We start from the raw sequence: 22,401 nt of genomic DNA, 5'->3' as shown, positions 1-22,401 counted from the left end.
AGCTTGATATACCCCAGTGGCTTCCCGTGAGTCTCAGTTTTGCAGTTTCAGAAATACAGGTTTATCAGCTTACCAAGAGGTTAACAGGTATGAAAAACTCGGGTTTTCATAACCAAATGTAAAAGGAGTTGGTTTTCAAACCACAAAACTCAATGACCATTCATCGAGGGCTCCATCTCACCAAAGAATAAGAACCAATTTTATACAATAGTTGTTCTCCTTTCTGATGCGTATTTCTCAGGAGATGAAATGGCAGATAAGAAATATCTGGTGAATATGTACCTGGAATATGAGAGAGAGAGAAAGAGATACAGTTCGGAATTTTAAAATAAAAAATTTAATTATTATTTCAAGAATATTACTAATTTGACTGTTATAATTGGGACTATTCTTATTGTATGAAGTTGAGGAATACTGAGAAGTTCTGCTTCTGTCAAACTCATGATTAGCATCACACACCTCTTTGTGGTTGTTGTAGCCTCCTTTTTCATTTTGCCATTGTTTCAGATTGACGTTGCAATATCCAGTTCGCTAAATGTGTTCAATAGAGGTAGCAAAGGTGCCTAACCTGAATTTAATCATGAGGAAACACCAGACAACCTGACGTTTAGGGACATTCTACAAAACAACTGGCCTGTACTCCTCAGAAATGTCAACATCATGATAGTAAGTAAGAGAGATACAGAAAGAAAGAGAGACCCAGGAATTGTTATAGATTAAAGAAGAGTGAAGGACATGACAACTAAATGCAAATAATGGTCCTGGATTTTTTTTTTTTTTTTTTTTTTAACAAAGGAACTCATGGGAAAAACTAGTGAAATCTGAAGGTCTGTACTTGGGACTGGGACCTAGTTCTAATAATGCTGTATCCATGTCAAGATCTTAACTTTAGGCCAGGCACAGTGGCTCAGGCCTATAATACCAGCACTTTGGGAGGCCAAGGCAGGTGGATCACTTGAGGTCAGGAGTTCAAGACCAACCCCATCTCTACTAAAAACACAAAAACATTAGCTAGGCATGGTGGCACACACCTGGAATCCCAGCTACTTGGGAGGCTGAGACAGGAGAATTGCTTGAGCCCGGGAGGCAGAGGTTGCAGTAAGCCAAGATCATGCCATTGCACTCCAGCTTGGGTGACAAAGCAAAACTTCATCCCCACCACCAAAAAAAAAGTCCTTACTTTGATCATTGTACTGTGGTTATGTAAAATAATACATTAATTTAGAAAACACACTGAAGTATTTAGAGGATATCATGTCTGCAATTTACTTTCAAACAGATCATGAAAAAAGCACCCAAATATATAAAGCAAATACTATTAGACTTAAAGGGAGAGATAGATTGCAATACAATAATAGTAGGGGATTTCAACACCCAACTTTCAGTGATGGACAGATTATCAGACAAAAACAATCAACAAAGAGACATCAGGCTTGAATTGCACCAAAGACCAAATGAACCTAACAGACATCTGTAGAACATGTCACCCGACAGCTGCAGAATACACATTCTTTTCATCAACACATGGAGCTTTCTCCAGGATAGTTCATATGTTTGTCCATAAAACAAGTCTGAACAAATTTCAAAGAATTGAAATTATATCAAGTATCTCTTCTGACTACAATGACATAAAATTAGAAGTCAATAACAGGAAGCACTTTGAAAACTCTACAAATACATTAAAATTAAACAACGTGCTCCTGAATAACCAATGAGTCAATGAAGAAATTAAAAAAGAAATTAAAACATTTCTTGAGACAAATGAAAATGGAATCACAATATACCAGAGCCTATAGAATACAGCAAAAGCAGTTCTGAGTATATTTATAACATAAACACCTTCATCAAAAAAACTGAAAGATCTCAAACAATCTAACCTTGCCTTTCAAGGAATTAGAAAAACAAGAACAAACTCAACATAAAATTAGTAGAAGGAAAAAGGTAACAAAGATTAGATCAGAAATAAACAAGATAGAGACTAAAAATCACAATACAAAGGATCATTGAAATAAGGAGTTGTTTTTTGAAAAGATAAACAAAATCGACAAACCTTTATCTAGACTAAGAAAAAAAAGAGGAGACTCAAATAAATAAAATCAGAGATGAAAAAGGAGATATTACAACTGATACCACAGAAATACAAAAGGATTATGAGACTTATGAACAACTATAAACCAAAAATGGGAAGATCTAAAAGAAATGGATAAATTCCTGGACACATACAACCTACCAAGACTGAATCAGGAAGAAACAGAAAATCTGAATGGACCAATAGATCTAAACATTCTTATTTCTTCATGAATACATCTGAAGAATCATGATTGAATCATTGAATCTACCAAGATTGAATCATGAAGATCCAATAGCAGGTTGGTCTCATTACTAGACCAGCAGGTAACAAGATTGAATCAGTAATAAAAAGCCTCTTATCAAAAAGTCTCCCTCAAATTCCAGGACCTGATGCCTTCACTGCTGAATTTTACCAAATACTTAAGAAACCAATACTATGCCAGGCACGGTGGCTCACGCCCGTAATCCCAGCATTTTGGGAGGCTGAGGCCGGCGGATCACTTGAGGTCAGGAGTTCTAGACCAGCCTGACCAACATGGTGAAACCCTGTCTCTACTAAAAATACAAAAACTTAGCTGGGCATGGTGGTGGGTGCCTTTAATCCCAGCTACTCTAGAGGCTGAGGCAGGAGAATCGCTTGAACCTGGGAGGTGGAGGTTGCAATGAGCTGAGATCATGCTGTTGCACTCCAGCCTGGGAAACAGAGCGAAACTCCTGAAAAAAAAAAAAAAAAAGAAACTAATACCAATCTTTTCAAACTGTTCCAAAAAATTGAGAAGGTTGGAATTCTTCCAAACTCATTTTGTGAGAACAGCATTACCTGATACCAAAACCAGAAAAGGACAGACACAAATAAAGGAAAGTACAGGCCAATCTCCCTGATGAACATAGATGCAAAAATCCTCAACAAAATATTAGCTAACCAAATCCAACAGTTCATTAAAAAGATCAGAACAGATCAGAAAAAAAAAGTCGTACATATTGAGAAAGAAAGACAAAAGAGTAACGACAATATTTAGGGAATTTGGTTGAATTCTTTGTACTATTCTTTCAACTTTTAAGCCTGAAATTATGTCAAAATTAACACATTTGAAATGAATGGAAGATTTTTAACGTTTCAAAATTGTTTTAAAATATTTAACCATATAGTACATAAGAGTTATTCTATAATTTAAAAAAATAGAGTATGGCCCAGTGGTTTAGAGAGAAGTCTAGAGAAGGATGCCTGGGTTTGATTCCTTGCTCTGTCACTAGCTGTGTGATCATGAGTAAGTTACATAACTTCTAAATTTCCTTACCTGTAAAAGAGGGATAATAATACTGAAACCTACCTCACAGGTTGTTATGAAATTTAAATGAGTAAATATTTGAAAATGACTTTCAACAGTGTCTAACATAAAGTGTTGTACAAAGTGTTTGTTAAATAAATAAATCTAGAAAATCACTTTAGTCTTAATGATGCTATTATAAAATCACCTTCAGGAATAGCAGTACTTTGAACTTTAAAAACTCAAAAACTTTCTTTAAAAAGTTTTTTTTTTTTTTAACAAATAACTGATTTGGATTTTTATTAGTCTTTTCTTTGACCAACTTGGGATTCCTTAAAGTCTCCCTTGATAAACTCTTGTGCCAATTTTTTGGTCCGCTTCATATTAGGAACCTGTAAAGTGCACTGGCTTTCTTTTCTTTTCTTTTCTTTTCTTTTCTTTTCTTTTCTTTTCTTTTCTTTTTTTTTTTTGAGATGGAGTCTTGGTTTGTTGCCGAGGCTGGAGTGCAGTGGCATGATCTCGGCTCACTGCAACCTCCGCCTCCCAGGTTCAAGTGATTCTCCTGCCTCAGCCTCCCGAGTAGGTGGGATTACAGGCATGCACCACCACACCTGGCTAATTTTTGTATTTTTAGTAGAGACGGGGTTTCGCCATGTTGGCCAGGCTGGTCTTGAACTCCTGACCTCAGGTGATCAGCCCGCCTCAGCCTCCCAAAGTGCTGGGATTATAGGCATGAGCCACCATGCCTGGCTGACTGCAATGGTTTTTCATAAAAAATATTTAACATAGTTCCTTTATTTTCACTTATCAATTTTCAATTATCCAACACATTTTATAATTGACCAAGTCAAGTGCTACGGTAAGTTTAAAGATGAATAATGTTTCTAACCTCAAGGAATACACAAATTAGAAGGGGGAATTAAGCACAGAAATGGTTATAATATAATGTGAGATTTGGAGAAGTAAAAAGTGGGAGAGGGTTTACAAGAAGGAAAGATTACATCTAGTTGGTGAGAGCAGGAAAGGTTTCATAGAGGATGAGGATAAAGTTAAAGGAGGAATAAGATTTTAGTAGGTGAGATAGATGAGCGGGTGTTCCAAGTAGCGGGATGAACAAAAAAAGCAAGACAGAGCAAGTGGTACTTTGGGATACTTATTTGAAGTTTAAACAGATTTAAAGTTAAAATTTAAACCATTGTAAGCCATCATGTCCTTATCCGCAGACATAACATAGTACTGTCTTACAGAGTAGGTGAGAGAAAAATGATGCCTGTGTCGTATTTAGCACAGGGTCTAACAGTAAATGTGCATTATATATGCTATCTATTATGCTGTATTATTTTTGGTACACATTTGTTGGAGTTTAGGTTATGGCAGGGAAGCAGGTACGTGGAATGTATTGGGTTAATATTGAGTGGTGTGAATGGGGGTGAGAAGGAGAGGACAAAGCTAAAGTTGAGAGACATTGCAGAAGTCGAATCCATGCGACTGACCACAGATAAGAAATAAAAGAAGAGGAAACTTGGGCTGCTAGATGAGGAATAATGACCTGAAAGAGCCACAGGGAAAATAAACCAACTTTTTCTATACCCCATAAATTCCAGGCACTGGGCGAGTACTTGATTCCTGTGATTTCATATTTTAAAATCATCCTTTCGGTGGAATCATACTGTAAATACACGAGAGCACTTGCTATTTACACTATTCTAAGGTGAATCATTCCGTAATTCTACAAAAACTTTTTTTTTCAAATATGGGTTTTATATAAAGTTTGCTTAAAATCTAGATCAGCACCCATACCTATAAATCCCAAAGATAATGTTTATATGTTTTCAAAATTATAATGATGCAACAACTATTTGTTGAATGAACAGGGCGCTGAGTACCAACTTTTTACTAGGAACAACTGTCTTCATGAGTTAGTTGCCTTTAATTCAAGGTAGCAAGGAGGGAGCCATTTCTGGGGCATTTGGTCTGTACCCCCCATACCTGAAATTTTACTGGAATTGTGGAAATGGAGAGCAGTGTTTTCATCTTTTTTTTTTTTTTTTCTGAGATGAGGTCTGACTCTGTCACCTAGGCTGGAGTGCAGTGGCACAATCTTGTCTCACTGCAACCTCCGTCTCCCTGGGCTCAAGGGATCCTCCCACCTCAGCCTCTGGAGTAGCTGGGACTACAAGCATGCACCACCACACCCGGCTAACTTTTTGTATTTTTGGTAGAGAAGGGGTTTTGCCATGTTGCCCAGGCTGGTTTCATCCTTATATTATGCCCTCTATGCCACTGCTGGGAACACCTGGAGACCACCAGGAAGTGTGTGATGCTGTCTGGTGGCTTTTCCTGAATAACTCATCTTTACCTTAATGCAAGAGGCTTAGATTCTTTACCTTAATCGAAATCATACCCTCTGATTGAAGTAGGATTTTTTTTCTTTCACTTATTTTAAACAGAACTGTTCATCTTTAACTTTGTTTGTTTTAGAGACAGGGGCTTGTTCTGTTGCCCAGGCTGGAGTGCAGTGGTATGGTCATACCTCACTGTAACCTCAAACTCCTGGGCTCAAGCCAGCGTCTTGCCTCAGCTCCCCAAGTAGCTAAGACAACAGGCACGTGCCACCAAACCTAGCTAATTTTATTATTATTATTATTATTTTGTAGAGACGGGGTCTTGCTATGTTGTCCAGGTTGGTCCTGAACCCCTGGCCTCAAGCAATCCTCCCACCTTGGCCTCCCCAAACGCTGGATTATAAGTGTGAGTCACCATGTCTGGCCTGAGTTAAAAAATTTTAAATGGCATATTTGTCTAACATTTTAGAGGTGAAAAAACATAAATCACATGTTATTTTCTGATAGGCTTATTAATTAGGTAGGGCAAATATTATTAATTTTATAGAGGAGGAAATAAATGAGCACTTCCCTGAATCATGCAATATTTAGTGCTCTTCCTCCTCCATCTGCCTACCTTGTTGAATTCATTCCACACTGTTTTTTTCTCCCCTGTGTCTCTGGGTTCCTCAGTGGATTGTTTGACCGGCCTATTCCCTACCCACAACCTCTGGCAGTCACAGCTGAGGAGTCAAGTCTTCCTTGGGCACCTGCTTACTTTCTTATTTCGAAGCAAATGGCAAGAGGATATTTGTATCTATTCTAAAATTTTTAATGTTGATTTTTAATAGCTGAGTTCAGAAAGATAGGCGGGACTGCCAATTTATCAGCATTTTTACTGTAGAGATTGAATAGCAAAGAACTGTTGCCTCAAGTTGTTTCTGTGAACACATCATGGAAAATTGAACACTGTGGCTCCCATGCTAATAGTGTTGTAGTCAGGAGATGGAAAATGAGATACAACTTAGCCAATTTACTGAGATAACCATAAGGTCTTTCAGCAGAAGTTTCCCCAGTATACTGAAGAAAGTTAAAGTTCTCCTTCTCACCCCTCCACCCCCCAACCATTTCTAGCTAGATCCAAGATTGTATTGGTCTGGACCCAGATGAAATCATTGATACTGTTTGCAAATAACACTCTTCTACTAAAGAGATCTGCAGTGATTAAAATTTTAGCTCTGCATTATTAAAGCTATAAAAATGGTTTGAAAGTATTTTCATATACAAAAGAGAGGTTCACAAAGTAAAAAATATATATATAATTTTTGTTTGAACCCACCAGGCAGATTATTGATGCATTATTTTGCCCCCCTTTAGCTTTTCTCTTAAACCATGTCTGTTTAGAGATAATCATCTGAATAATTTCACAAGATTTTCCAACTAAGTGATACAATTTTAAAAAAATAATAAAAAAGAAATATGCTAATATACCTTAATGCTGATTGCCTTTTTTTTTTTTTTTTTTTGAGATAAGGTATTGCTCTGTCACCCAGGCTGAAGTGCAGTGGCATAATCACAACTGACTGCAGCTGCAACCTCAACCTCCCCGGCCTCAAGTGATCCTCCTGCCTCAGCTTCTCAGGTAGCTGGGACTACAGGCACACACCACCACACCCAGCTAATTTTTGGATTTTTTGTAAAGATGGGGTCTTCCTATGTTGCCCCAGCAGGTCTTCAAGTCCTGGTCTCAAGCTATCCTCCTGCCTCAGCCTCTCAAAGTGCTAGGATTACTAGTTGTGAGCCACCATGCCCAGTCGAATGCTAGTTTCTGTGATGCTCCTTTTGGCTTGTTAAACATAACTGACCTTAGTCCTCCAGTTTTATATGAGAAGGATACTTTTGGTGAGTAGGAAATGTGGTTTTAAGCTTGAGGCTGGTTGGAAGGGTTCGATTTACTTTTACTTATAAATCAGTTGTAAAATATGATTTGTATTTGTTTTGAGAATTGGTTTCATAATTCTCCTCTTGCTCTTAGAGACATCTGCGTAGTGTTGTCTTTTAACTTATTTCCTGGTGCCACCACCTTCCACTTATTGGGATGACTTCTGTAACTCGCTTGATTTAAAAAACAATTCCAAACTTTTTTTTTTTCTTTGTTTTGAGAAGGAGTTTTTGCTCTTGTCACCCTGGCTGGAGTGCAATGGTGTGATCTTGGCTCACTGCAACCTCTACCTTCCGGGTTCAAGCGATTCTTCTGCCTCAGCCTCTCGAGTAGCTGGGATTACAGGCGCCTGCCACCACGCCTGGCTAATTTTGTATTTTTAGTAAAGACGGAGTTTCACCATGTTGGCCAGCTGGTCTTGAACTCCAGATCTCAGGTGACCTGCCCGCCTCAGCCTCCCAAAGTGCTGGGATTACAGGTGTGAGCCACCATACCCGGCTATTAAAAAACATTTTTTTAACTGGATTTTTCGTTTTTAACGACTCCGTCACCATACTTCTGAAATACAGAAATGAAGAAGAATTCAGGTCATGCACAATCCTGCTAATGGCAACCCTGTGAGTTGCCTATGCTGTTGGGATGAAGCTGGAAGAATATTATCTGAAAGCCTTGGATTCATGGTATCTGGAAGGTGTTAGATCAGTGTGGTCCATTGTGGCTTGCCTGTTACGACAGGTGAATCCTATTTGCACAGATGTTCTTGCTTTTCTCTCTTCCTCTCCAAGTAGAAAATAAAATATATATGCCCATTAATCTGCACAGATGAGCCCCATTGATAGGGCATATTCTTGGGAAAAGTAAATTTGCAGTTCAGTTGTGTATAATACACAAAAAAAGGGGTAAAATGCCCAGTTCATTTTACTTTTAGCACTTATAAAGACCCAAGTGCTAATGAAGCTATAGGACTCATTTATCTTGGGTTATCTTAAAATTAAGAAAAGATAATGTATGTTTCTAAAATTAATCCAGTGGGCTTAGTTTGGCTTTAAAAACTGAACATAAATATTATGGCCTAAGATGAGATAATCACAAAGATTTAGATGACAATGCATTCTTCTCCCTTATTTTTGTTAGTGATCATTCTGCATAAAAGATGTGCTTGATATATACCATTGGAATAAAATGTTCAGAGTCCATTCAATATTTTAAACATTTATATGCTCCTTTGAAGTAGTTTCAAGTGGAGAGGGAAAACAAGGCAGAGCTAAGTAACCGTGGAAACAGCCATTTTATGTAAAATGTTAAAAACTACAGAACCAGGCTTGAAGACAGTTTTAAAACCAATAGTGGTACTTACATAGACAATTTTTTAGCCTAGAATGAGTTAATATTCCTTTCTGAGTTAGTTTTTCTCATCGACTGTTTCTCATTATCTCTCTTGTTAGAAGTCAAATGCTAGTATGATGACTGAAGTGAGGAAAAGATATTGGAGCTGAAGAGATTTACAGGAGTAGAACCGTTCCTAATATTACTTTAAACAGAAGAGTAAACATTGAATGATGGGGCAGTGAGGTACACCCGTTGCAGTCTGTTCTAACTGGATAGTCACAAAAACAACAGAGGAAAGGACACTCAGTTTGGTATTTGGAGAAGAAAAGCCAGTACCTGATAGTTTTAGTTCCCATTAACAGGTACATAAAATATTACCAATTACAAAGCAGCATCGTCTAATGAAATGAGACTTCTCATACACTCTGTAGAAGCATTTCCTAGATTGTTTTTTCAAATTCAAAAATTTCAAGTGCACTTCCAAAAGTTTGTTGAAAGTGGCGTGGTGCAGCTTGGCGTGAATTCACAGCTGTTTAACATCTCAACGCTTTCAGGGAACTCGGCTTCTAATTGGTTCCAAAGCCAATTTAAGTTGTCTTACCATGCAACGGGAACTCAAAATGCTGATTGGACCAAGACGCGTCGCTTACAACGTCTATAAATCATGATAGCGATTGTTTTTGGAGGGATTCTGTACACAGCGGTTTAGTGACTGTTAAAAATTTAAACATCACGTTCTCAAGTGGAAACTCGCAATTATTTGAGGAGAGAAGAAGGGAGAAAAAGAGCGTTTGGAACTTAGAAGTGTACCTTAAAAGGCACCAGGAAACATTCACATAAAGGGAACGATTTTCATTGAAGTATTTATAGGAATGGAGCATGTTTACCTGCAGTGTTTCTGTGCTAAAAATTTTCAGGAGTTAGTATAAATCATTCCTTTTTCTTCTTTAACTTCTCTTTCCTCAAATTGGGTTTTAATTATCCCTCGAGATGTGTGTTTTAAGTGCTATGGCTTCGATGTGGGTGTGTAGGCTAATTCCAGGGACGAGGGCAGATTTAGCAATAAACTACAACGCACTGGAACTAAGAAATGTTCCTGTAGCTTTTTTTCCCTGATGTTTCTTTCCAGTAACAAAATGTTAGTGTGAAATCATTGTACTGTATTTAGTACAAAACAAATAGGGATTTCATCTATGCATTTAGTAATACCTGAATATAAAAATAAAGCAGCCAAATAAAATTCAGATGACCTTGGGAATACTACACAAGTAAATCACGAGAGATGAGCGAACGAAGCACTGGGCAAATTGTTTGAAACAAAGGGAAAGTTTCTCAGCTCACAAGATGAAAGCTTTGATTTTCTCATAAAAGAAAACTAATAAGAAATAGTTATTTTCCTGAAATACAACGTTCCAAATGGGAGTTGGCGGGGGGGAGCAACAGTATTTTAATACATTTTGCAATCTGCAATGCTGCTTGATTTTGTTGTATAATTTTGCGATATGCTTAAAACGTGGAAAATAGAATTAAGAGGGTTGGAAACGTGAAGTAAAACATTTTGGTTCTGATAGTACCAATCAGAAAGCAGAAACAGCCACATACTGCCTTTATTATTCTTCATAAAGGCTAAGGCAGAAGGGGAAAATGACACGGGAGTCTCTGTGGCGCAATCGGTTAGCGCGTTCGGCTGTTAACCGAAAGGTTGGTGGTTCGAGCCCACCCAGGGACGCGCTCTCCTTTTACGAGCTGGTCGCGGGAAGTTTTGCAGAAATCGAGTTCAGGCCTCCGGGATAAGAAGGGGTGGATTTCCAGGGACCAAGCAAAGAAACCACCGACCCTTACACTACGCGGCCAGCCGGCGAGCCCTTCGCTTTCGGCCGGTGCAGAGCTGCCTCCTCTCCCACGCTGTCCTCTCCCGGCTGCAGGTGAGCGCAGCCAGACCTTCCCCGGGGTCGTCACGGCGGTCTAGGCCTCGCCAGGGTGCTTGAGCGGGGACGCGCAGAGGCCGCGCGGGCCCGTTTGCCGCGCGCGCCCGCCGCTCCAGCTCTGCGCGTCCCCGGAGGCCCGCGCGTACACGGGGAAGACGGCCCGAGCTGGTCTTGCTCGGCTTCGTGACGCGTGAAATGTAACGGAGCCACCGAAATGCATGCATTTCAACAGTGTCAAGTTCAAGCTGCAAACTGAAAACTCTTACATTTTGTTGAAGCATGGCCGCCCTTTTGTCTGTTCCCTGTCAGCGTAAACATCTCCGTTTGCGACTTAAACATTAATTGTTCCTGGTATTAATGCCTTCAGAAATAATTTTTGTGTAGTAAATCTTTCGTGTGGACAATATTGTAAGAATATATATTATATTTTACTTTTTCTACTAAAACGCTTGAATTTAGTAGAGAATAGAATAAGCCTGCAACACTTCCCATCAATGCGGAAAAGGAGAAAACCTCTTTTACAATAGTATGACTGTTAAACCTGAAAAAAAAGAATGATGAGAAAGATTAAAAGTGAAGCTGCTACCATACTTTGCTTCAACTTTCTACTTTCAACGTCCCCCACCTTTTATTTCCCCAAATGCAAAGCCTTCTCAAAATAGTTTCCTTTTATTTTATTACTTTGAGAAATAATCATAGTTTCATCATAATAATTATTGTCTTGGCTTGGACTACAAAAAATTGAAAGACAGTTTTGAAGAAAAGTGTAAGAACTAATACATCTTATTCCTGTGGATATATTGTTTTATATTCGTTATATTTCAGCTCAGTTGACATATTAATAAAGGCTTATTTTATTGAGTGCTTTCGTGGAGAAAGGTATGTAATCTTCATAAGTCTTCCAGGTCCTATTATTGCCATTGTAAAGATGAGGCAACTGAGGAACAGTGCGACTGAGTAAATAGCTGAGTAATTTGCCGGAAGTCACAGTGAGTTTGGAACCTGGGTAGTCAGGCCCAAGCCCAAGCTCCTCCCTGATGTACTGCCTTCTTGGAAGTTCCTTCCTCTAAAATACAGCTACCTAATTAGTTAATTTAAAACCAAAATGATACTTGAATTGATTTTTATGAAGTTTCGTTAATATTTTGCTCCAAATCTTGTAAAGGGGGTAAAATAAAAACCAACACAACATTTGTGGCGTGCTAAAGGGCATTGTTAAATTATGCATTCATTGGGCTGCTCAATTTTATTCAAATGAAAGCTGTGTGTGCATAGGAAGTCTTCCTGGGGAATCTGTCTTAGGGAAACAATTTGTTAGCATTTAGGTACAGAAGGCAAGATGAGAGAGAGAGGCAGGCAAAATCTGGAAGGAGACAGATTCAGGATAGATTCAGGCCATGGAGTCTAGAGACTAAGGATTCTTTGACCCCAAGCTGATGTTTGGGAATTGGCACATCCACGTAGACCCCTGTTTCAGGACACTTTTGTGAGATAGTACCAGAATTTGTACTTGACCAGGGGCCTAGATGGCAGTTTAAAATTTGATCTTAAATTTCTAAATACATTCTATTTCACCCTATTTTGGGTATTAATATGATTTAGAGACCAGAAAATGAAGGAGAATTAAATGGGAATGGAGGTGCCGCACTGAGTGCAAAACTCCCCTCTAATGTAAGCAGAAGCAGTTGCTGTTATTATGTGGACAAGTGCTTAGGCCATTTCCTTGGCTCTTGCAGGCAGGTAAGATAGGTGGGTCCCAGTGTGGGTGGCTGACACCGGTAGTCTCAGCACTTTAGGAGGCCAAGGCGGGAGGATTACTTGAGCCCAGGAGTTGGAGACCAGCCTGGGCAACAGAATGAGACCGCATCGCTACACAAAATAAAAAATTAACCCAGCATGGTGATCACTTCATTGCACTCCAGCGTGGGTGACAGAGTGAGACCCTGTCTCAAGAAAAAAAAAAAGGTAGGTGGGCAACAATTTGGAAGAATTGCACAAATATTTATGGATGCATTGGCCTTATAAAATTTCAATGTGTCATGGTTGTCGATGTTGCAATAAATGCTATTTCTGAGGAGCATCTTTTTGTCCTTAATTTCTGGGCTCTGTAATACCAGCCAAACCCAGATATATGTCAAGATCATTTAAAGCTTTAATTAAAGGCTGAATAGCATTTAAAAGGCTATGTTGTATATTTGAGTATGTAAATATGTTCCTAATGTTGCTAATAGAGTTGTATACTTAAACTGCTTATACAAAATCAGAGGGAAATTCGCTGAAGTAACATAATAAAAGGTGAACCAATTGCTATGATTTAAAAATAAAAACTCATTAGAGAATGTACTGTTCATCTAATTCAGAAAAGGACAAAACAGATAATAGATAAAAATTAAAGATCTGTCACAAAAGTCATAGAAGTCATTCATTTAAAGTATTTTTATAATGCAAGTGTTTCTTTAGAAAATAATGGAGGCTAGGAGGAAGCCACATGGTTTAACGTGTCTCTGCTTTCATTTCTAACACTTGTGTCCGATGTCATGCAATGCAAAGTTTAGGGAAAAAAGCCTGAAGAAACCTAACTGCTCTGTTTCTGCATGCATAATACATGATAATGAATAATGCAAATATGAACTTTTATTTCTCTGAATTTTGATGGACACAGGACCTAAAATGTTCTTCAATTTATAGCTACAACTGAAAACAGCAATGAATTGAGGGTAGAATAAGCTATAATACATTTAACTAGAAAATAGTTAAAGGACTTGAAACATTTTAATTAAGTAAGAATGTTAATTTTATCAACTGTATTATTTCATTTTAAGTCCTTGGGGTTAATCCGTTTTGGTAATGTCAGTGTATTTTATGTTTTTAATGTTGAAACTAAGTGTTGAGCTTACAGGAATAGGGTGAGAATAAACTATGTCTATAGATCACACCAAATACTTAAATCTTGTTATTTTTAAAGCCTACATTTTTAAGAAAAATCTTAATATTTTAATTGTTTGAAATATGATTGAAAAGGGAACTTTTCGATTAAGCATAAATACTTACAGAAATGTACACGAATTATTGAGTACAACTGAATACATTTTTACAAAGTTAACACATCTTTGTAAACAATTATCAACATCCCAGAACCCCCCTTTATGTTTTTTCACCAGTCACCAAAATATAAGTTTTAAACTGTAAACGTACAGATTATTAGGTTAAAATGTGATTTTTTTTTTTTTAATCCACACAACATATAGATCATTTATTTTCCTTCTAGTCCTGGGTTCAGTACATAGATGGCTTCTCTTCACCCTTTGGGTGGACAGTTTTCTCCAGGTTGCTGCTGATGATATGATAAAGCTCAGCATAGAAGGCCCTCAGGTCCAGCACCATGGCCCTGAGCTCCCCATAGGCTGCCTCATCTCGCTCATGCACCAAGGCCCGGTAATCCATTACATGAGTCTCCTTGGAGGCCTCGGCCACTGCATCCCCCCGTTCTGAGAAGTACTTGGAAATGGTTGTCTGGAAAGCTTCCACTTTGGTCTTGATGGCAGTCACCCTTTCCAGCACCTTATCCTGGATTGCCACCCCAAAATCATTTCCATCTTCAATCTTGTTAAGCCAGAGGTCTGGACTCTTAAAGAGAAATGCATTCTGGTGATTACCTGGATCCAACACCTGATCCCTAAAATGTGAATTTTTAACTTGTCGTCGATCAGTATTGAAAAATAAATTTACGACTAAATCCTGTGTCTTAGTCTGCTCTGCTCAGCCTACAATAAAAAATACACCACAGACCAGGTGGGTTAAACAACAGACAAAATTTATTTCTCACAGTTCTAAAGGATGAAAAGTCCGAGATCAAGGTGCCAGCAAGGTAGGTTTTATTCTGCTGACTCTTCTCTTCGCCTGCGGAAAGCTGCCATCTTGCTGTGTGCTTACGTGACCCCTTTTTTGCACATGCACCTGGGAAAGGAATGTCTAGCTCTCTGATATTCTACTCATAAGGACACTAATCCAATCATGAGAGCCACAGCCTCATCACCTCATGTAACACTAATTACTTCTCCAAAGCCCCATCTCCAGCTTCTATCACATAGGGAATTAGGGCTTCAGAATATATGTTTTGGTGGGGACAGAAACATTCAGTCCTTAACACCCTATCAGAGGAATACTTACAGATGAAGATTAGAAAAAATAATAGAAATTAGAAATCAATTTTCCATGCCTACTCACTTATGACCTAACCATCTATGATAGACTTGGTAAGAAAAAAATGTGTGGTATTAAGGCAGGAAATATGAGAAATTTGCTATTTACTTGAGGGTTTAATTTTGCCTATAAGCAAATAAAAAGTACTCTTAACCCCTTTCCATCGAAGATACAAAACAAAAACAACCTTTTAGAAATGATTATGGCATTTAAGTTAACTCAATTTTATTTTTGGAAATAAAGCGTACATTTTAAAACCAAGGTGACACTTGATCTTCAAAGTTGCTGTAGGAGAAGAGAACTCAATAATTTCTCAAATAATATAACCAAAAATCTTAAGAATTTTAATCTGGAGTTCTCTATTGGAGGAAAACAATGTCCTGTCATTTTGAAACTATAAAAAAAAAGAGGAAAATCTAGAGCTATATGAAAAAAGCTATATTTAAAGTTGTGGAAAGTCCAGGAATACCACTGAGGAAAGGCATTCAAGAAGGGATCAGTGTACAAGAATCTCAAGAAAAGTTGTACTTTCTTTGTTCAAACAAAATTATTCGTTGTTATTATTAAAGTGGTAAATGCCTAAGGTTATAATAATAAATATCTATAAAAATTTCAGTACAATTATATTTATTGCAACATTACTTAAGATAGTGAGAAACTATAAAGAAGAGATAATATCAAACACTAATGGAAATAGTGAAATAAACTGTGGTTTAGACATTAGACATTAGAATATATAAAAAGCATTTATACAGACATTTATATAGTGATCTTCAGAAATAATGCCTTTGGGCAATGTTAAAATATGGCATTAGGCACAAAACGCTGGATACAAAACTGTCCAAAAAGTATAATCCTATTTTGTAATAAGACTGAATTACTTACATAGGTGGTCTATAAATATTTCTTGATAGTGAGTGAAATACATCAAAATGAGAGGATCTGATTTTTTTCTTTTTTACACTTTACCTCCCAAGTTATCTACAACAAATATATGTTACTTTAATTTGTTAACTTTTTTCTAATATAAAAATACCTGAACTCATACTCTATATGCAATTTTGAATGCTGTTTTTCTATCTTAAAATTTATGTATTTGTTTGCGTTCCCCAAAGAAACAGGAACCGTATATATTTCCTTTCAGGAATTGGCTCAAGTGATTAGAAAGGCTGAGAAGTCCAAGAGCTACAGTTGGCAAACTGAAGACCCAGGAGAGCCAATAGTTTAGTTCCAGTTTGAATCTGAGCTGACTGGACAAGGCCTGCCCACACTGGGGAGGGCAATCTGTTTACTCAATCTACCAGTTCACATGGTAAACTCATCCAGAAACACCCTCACAGACACACCCAGGAATACTGTTTTACCAAATACCTGGGCACCCTGTGGTTCAGTTGAGTTGATACATAAGATGAACCATCACAAATTGTATTGAGGAAGACTAGAGAGCCCAGAAATAAATCCCTATATTTACAACAAAATGACTTTCAACAGAAGTGCTGGGATTATTCAATAGGGAAAGGATATTCTTTTCAACAAATGTTGTAGGAAAACTGAACATCCACATACAAAAGAATGAAGTTGGATCATTGTTTTATACCATATGCAAAAATTAACTCAAAATGTATTACAGACCTCAATATGAGACCTACAACTATAAAACTCTTAAAATATAAGGGGAAGCTTCATGGCATTGGATTTGACAATGATTTATGTATTTGTTTGAGTAGATATGACACTAGAAACACAAGCAATAAAAGAAAACATAGATAATAGACTACATCAAAATTTAAAACTTCTGTGCTTCAAAGGATACTATTAAAAGAGTGGAAAGGTAATTCCCAAGATGAGAGAAAATATTCACAAACTATGTATCTGATAAAGATGTAATATCTAGAATACGGAAGGAGCTCCTACAATTCAACAACCATAAAAAACTAAACAGCCCAATTAAAAAGTGGCCAAAGGGCTGGAGTTGACATTTCCATAAGAAGATGTACAAATGGCCAATAAGCACATGAAAAATGTTCAACATCATTAGCGCTAGGGAAATGCAAATCAAAACTGCAGTGAGATACCACCTCACACACATTAGTATGGTTGTTATCCAAAAAAACATAAAATAACAAGTGCTGGTGAGGATGTGGGGAAATTGGAACCTTTGTGCACTGTTGATGGGAACTTAAAATTATACGGCTACCATGGGAAAGCAGCAGGCGATTCCTCAAAAAATTAAAAATAGAATTATCACATGATTCAGTAATTCCACTTTTGAGCATACATCCAAAGGAATTGAAGACAGAATCTTGAAGAGATATTTGTACACTCATGTTCATAGCAGCATTATTCACAATACCCACAAGGTAGAAGCAACCCAGGTGTCCACGGAAACTTGGTAAATGATGAATGAATAAACAAAATGTGATAAACACACACACACACAATGGAACATTATTCAGCCTTAATAGGAGGGAAATTCTGACAATGCTACAACATGGAGGAATCTTGAAGATGTTATGCTTACGTGAAATATATCACTCACAAAAGACAAACTGATGATTTGTATGAATTGTATAATTCTGCTTGTATCAGGTACACAGAATAGTTAAATTCACAGACATAGAAAGTAGAATGGTGGTTGCCAGTGGCTGGGGGAAGGGAGAAATAGAGAGTTGTTTTTAAATGAGTGTAGGGTTTCAGTTTTGTATTATCAAAAGAGTTCCAGAGACTGGTTGTACAACAGTATGAATGTACTAATTCTACTGAACTCTACACTTAAAAATGGCTAAGATGTACATTTTGTTGTATGTATATTTTATCACAATTAAAAATGAAAATATGAATTATTCTGAGGGGATTTTCCCCCTTATACAACACAGTGTGATATTGAAGCAAGGATAGATAAGCAGACCAATGGAAATAATTCAGAACCCAGAAACAGATTTAAGCACATTTAATTAAAAAGAAAGTTGAAGGCCAGGCCCAGTGGCTCACACCTGTAGTTCCAGCACTTTGGGAGGCCAAGGCGGGAGGATCAGTTGACGCCAGGAGTTCAAGACTGGCCTGGGCAACACAGACCCTGTCTCTACGATTAAAGAAAAAAAAAAAAAGGAAAGAAAGAAAAGAAAAGTGAGCCCTCAAGGAAGAGAAGCACAACTCCTGACTCCTTAAGTGACTTCCTTCCAAAGAGTTCAGTATGGAAAGGAGAAAAGAGTAACTTTAAGTGAAGAAATCTTACAAGTACTACCTCAGCCAGGTGATCAAGATCAACATCAACAGTGATAAGTCATGTTGATGGTATGTACCCTTGACAGGATGTAGCTCTTCACCTCTGTGGTCTTCCTTCCAAAAATTTATAGTCCCACTCTATTCACAATGAAAACGTCACACAAATTTCAATAGAGGGTCATCCCACAAAGGGGTACCAAGCCAAATCCTGATTCCTTTATATTTCCCCTAAATTTTGCTTTAAAACTGTAGCTTTCTCTTGTTTTTCTATTCTACTCCTCATGTACTTTTCATAGGCGGCTAAAAACAAAACAAAGCAAAATAAAAACAATTAGTACTTTCAACAGTGTGCCTATAAATATCCTCAGCCAGAACTATCAGTTCCTTATGTACATTTTCTGTTTTCTGCGTTCCTGCAGATGACAGTTTCACCACTGTCTTCATGGGGTTTGTACCTCCTGTTAATAAATTATAATATGTCCCCTTTCCTTCAGACTCCAATAGCTATTTCGTTACTGTCTTTTAAGCCTTCAATAATGGGCTCTTTAAGGACTTCCATCTCCTGCTTACCACCTGGTCCCAAGGTAAGGCTGCAAGTTTTTCTTAAGGCAGACACCATTTCCAAATACCAAGTTCTGTCTTATTATCTGTTGTTGCATAATAAACCACTATAAAACTCAGTGAGTAAAAACAACAACCATTTTTTATCATATGTCTTGGTTTTTAAAATTTTTCAAATTTTTTATTATTTGGTTTGAGATCGGGTCTTGCTTTGTCGCCCAGGCTGGAGAGCAGTGGCACGATCATAATTCACTGCAGCCTTAACCTCCTGAGCTCAAGCGATCTTCCCACCTCAGCCTCCTAAGTAGCTGAGACCACAGGTGTGTGCCACCATGCCCAGCTATTTTTTAAATTTTTTGTAGAGTCAAGGACTCCCTACGTTGCCCAAGCTGGTGTTGAACCCAGGACTGCATTTATTACCTGGCTTGTGAATGTGCCCACTCTAACTATGGCAAATGGGGATGTGATGACACTTTGGATCCTTTAGTATCAATGTGAATTCAAACCCTTGAAAAGTCAGGAATTCCTATTCCCCCAGTTCACCCACACAAATGGCTATATGTCCCTTTGGAAAAAGGACTGGGGGAATCTATCATATGTACTTGCTGTGGGTGATAGAATTCTTCCTGGGACCTGGTCTACCCTTCAGTTAACGAGTTCCTAGCCTGAGTAGTGGCTCGGATCCAGAAATGAGGCAGAATATGGTCATTTTTATTGGGGTGATTGGTCTCAATCTCCTGAAGATCCGTGGTTGATTTCTTTTCTTTTCTTTTCTTTGCCAGGCTGAAGTTCAGTGGCGTGCATCGTCATGGCTCATGGCAGTCTCAAACTCCTGGGCTCAAGTGATCTTCCTACCTCAGCCTCCCAAGTGGCTTGGAGTACAGATGCATGCCACCATGCCTGGATAATTTTTAAATTTTCTGTAGGGATGCGGGGGGTCTTACTACATTTCCTGGGCTGATCTTGAAACAATCCTCCTGCCTCGGCCTCCCAAAGTGTTGGGATTACAGGTGCGAGCCACCCCTCTTGGCCTTGATTTATCCTGATTGTATAATTTGAGTATTATGCTTATTGGCTGCTCATCCAAGATGTCCCTACAGATGCTATGTTCCACTAACCAGCTTCACATCTCTGTGAGTCAGACACCTCTCCCTCTTTCAATCCAAACTTGCCAGCCATTAGAATAATAGCCCACAATCTGCCCTTATCACTGCAGGACACTATCATCCCCATTGTTATCAGGGAGCCCAGTTCTGTACTAGTATCACCAATATCAGCCCAAGGCCACAGGGGACAGCCACACTGACCTTCACAGAGATGCTGGTGCCCCTCATCCCGATGACTTTATTGCTTTATTAAACAGTGTCCTCTGGCCCCTCCCACAGTCTATCATTGATGAGTGGGTTTTCTGGCACTCAACAGGGTATATTCACTCTAGAACATTTTCCTAACCTTTTGATCCTTTATTTTCCTGTCTGCCATGGAAGTTCCAGCACTTTCTCTCACATAATGTGGCCATGTTTTCTACAAGCTTCTAAGATCTTGTAGTGTGTTGTCACCAACTCCTAGGTTGCTTGTCAGAGTTAAATCCTGTTTCACAGGACAATGCTCTGTCTTGATTGACCCTCCTTTATCCAGCCTTATCTTCTACTCACTTTGATCCAACACCAAATATCCTGTCTTGGTTTGTGATGGTATATGTCAGCTCAGTCCTACATCTCCTTTTGAGAGCATCATCTCTTCCCTCTCTCAGCAGGCTGACTCATGTTATGACTCAACCCTACTCATTTATCTGATGGCTCAAACAGGAGGTAGAAGTGGATCTGAAAGGAATGCCTGTGGCCTTGCAAGGCAGATGACTGCATCATCTTCAAGCGAGCGAGCAGTGCTGGTCTTTAACAGGATGAAGTGGGCCACTTCTATAGGCCCAGAGTCTGGGAGAATGTGGGAATTCAGGATGCCACCATGCCATGCCTTAAGGTCAACTTCTTCCCAACAAGGCCCTCTCCTCATTCAATCTCTTCCGAAGCTCTGTTACTCTTATTGTTGAGGCTCGGGCTTGATTCTTAGCCTCTTTTGGTGTTGGCTCATAGAAGATGAGAATCTCTTTATATGGTGTGGAAGAGGCCGTCTGACTTTGCTGCTTGCCTTTAATTGGTGATTAATTAACCTCAGCCTTTTGTTGTCTTCCTCTACGGCATCCACTGTTGTCAGCAGCAGCCAATTCCCTAATCCTTGTAATTACCACTTTCTCTAGCTCTCAAAATCCTGATACTGCACCTGCCAGTGCATTCCCTTTTAATGGTATCCAACGCCAGCTCACACCGGGAATGTTTTAATACTTGCACCACTGTCTCATGCCAGAGGTATCCATGCTCCATCTATCCCCAGTGATGGGTCTTCAGTACCCGCCTGCCAGTGGGTGATCTGGCTGTGCCTGCGATCTCATTTTAAAGCCACTTTCCTAGGATCACTTCCAGCACTAGCTGCTGCAGGTCAGACGCCCTGAGACTCTGAGATTTGCATGTACAGTTTATTGAAGAGTGCTCTCAGAAACAACTCCTTTGAGGAAGCCAGGGAGAAAATAGTACTGAGCAGAGGAAAAAGCCAAACTGAAATGCAGCTGCATCAGTAGCCTCAGCTGGCTCCAGGGGGAGCATTGAGGCTGAAAGAGCATTCAGAGATGTACCAATCCAAGGCACCAGGGCTGGGTCTTTGAATCGCTGCATTGAATTCAGTCATTGGATTGTGGGCTACCCTTGAAGAAGAGACATAAATGTATTGAGGCAACTTCCTTTAACCAAGGTCAATTCCAGAAAATGGATTCAGCTGTGAGCCATCAACAGCCAATAATTACTCCCAGCGACAGCCTTGAACCTGAAGGGGGACTGGGTGAGGGGCCATAGTATCCATGGCACAAGTCTCCTAGGAGTGGTTTCTTTTCTTATTATTTTTCCTTTTATATGTATTATTTCTTCCTGTCTTTTTAGGTCATTGTTGTTGTTTTTTTCTTTTTTGTTACACATTTGGTTTGTATACTTTACTTTTTTAAAAAACAGCAAAGTCATTAAGATTTATATTTAAACGACAGAGATTTTGCTATGCAGTTACATGGTTTGGCTGTGTCCACCTAAATCTCACCTTGAATTGTAATCCCAACTGTTGAGGCAGGGACTGGTAGGAGGTGATTGGATCATGGGGGTGGATTTCCCTCATGCAGTTCTCGTGATGGTGAGTGAGTTCTCACGAGATCTGATGGTTTAAAAGCATCTGGCAGTTCCCCTCGTCCTTGCTCTTTCTCTAGCTCCTGCTGCCCTGTGAGGAAGGTGCTTGCTTCTCCTCCTTCAGCCATGCTTGTAGTTTCCTGAGGCCTTCCCAGCCATGCGGAACTGTGAGTCAATTAAACCTCCTTTCCTTATAAATTACTCAGTCTCGGGTAGTATATTTACAGCAGTGTGAGAACGGACTAATACACCTAGTTACTCCTCTTTACATTATTTTCTAAATAGTCTGTATTTGTTGCTTGCTTTTTGACTTAGAAGTTATTTAGG

General features: G+C 38.8%; 1 protein-coding gene and 1 non-coding gene across 5 annotated transcripts in view; both read left to right on the top strand.

Annotated features, from left to right (window-relative positions):
- The window catches only part of EBLN1 (endogenous Bornavirus like nucleoprotein 1), a 38,054-nt gene that overhangs the window by 6,368 nt on the left and 9,285 nt on the right, over positions 1 to 22,401 (top strand). The window contains exon 1 of one of the 4 annotated variants that reach the window (XM_055092473.2): positions 7,010 to 7,304. The exons of 2 other annotated variants lie outside the window; for them this stretch is intronic. The gene's annotated coding sequence lies outside the window, so the exon portion shown is untranslated. Of the gene's footprint in view, positions 1 to 7,009; positions 7,305 to 21,445; positions 22,242 to 22,401 lie in introns of those variants that run through there. One more of the 4 variants, XM_057298828.1, reaches the window with a different exon arrangement.
- TRNAN-GUU (transfer RNA asparagine (anticodon GUU)) lies at positions 10,589 to 10,662 on the top strand. Its single transcript has one exon. It is a non-coding gene; the product is annotated as a tRNA-Asn (tRNA).

Source organism: Pan paniscus, chromosome 8, assembly GCF_029289425.2.
Source record: "Pan paniscus chromosome 8, NHGRI_mPanPan1-v2.0_pri, whole genome shotgun sequence".
In the NCBI taxonomy this organism is placed as follows: Eukaryota; Metazoa; Chordata; class Mammalia; order Primates; family Hominidae; genus Pan; species Pan paniscus.
Note: the sequence above shows the minus strand (reverse complement) of the source record. Positions and strands in the feature narration are given on the sequence as shown.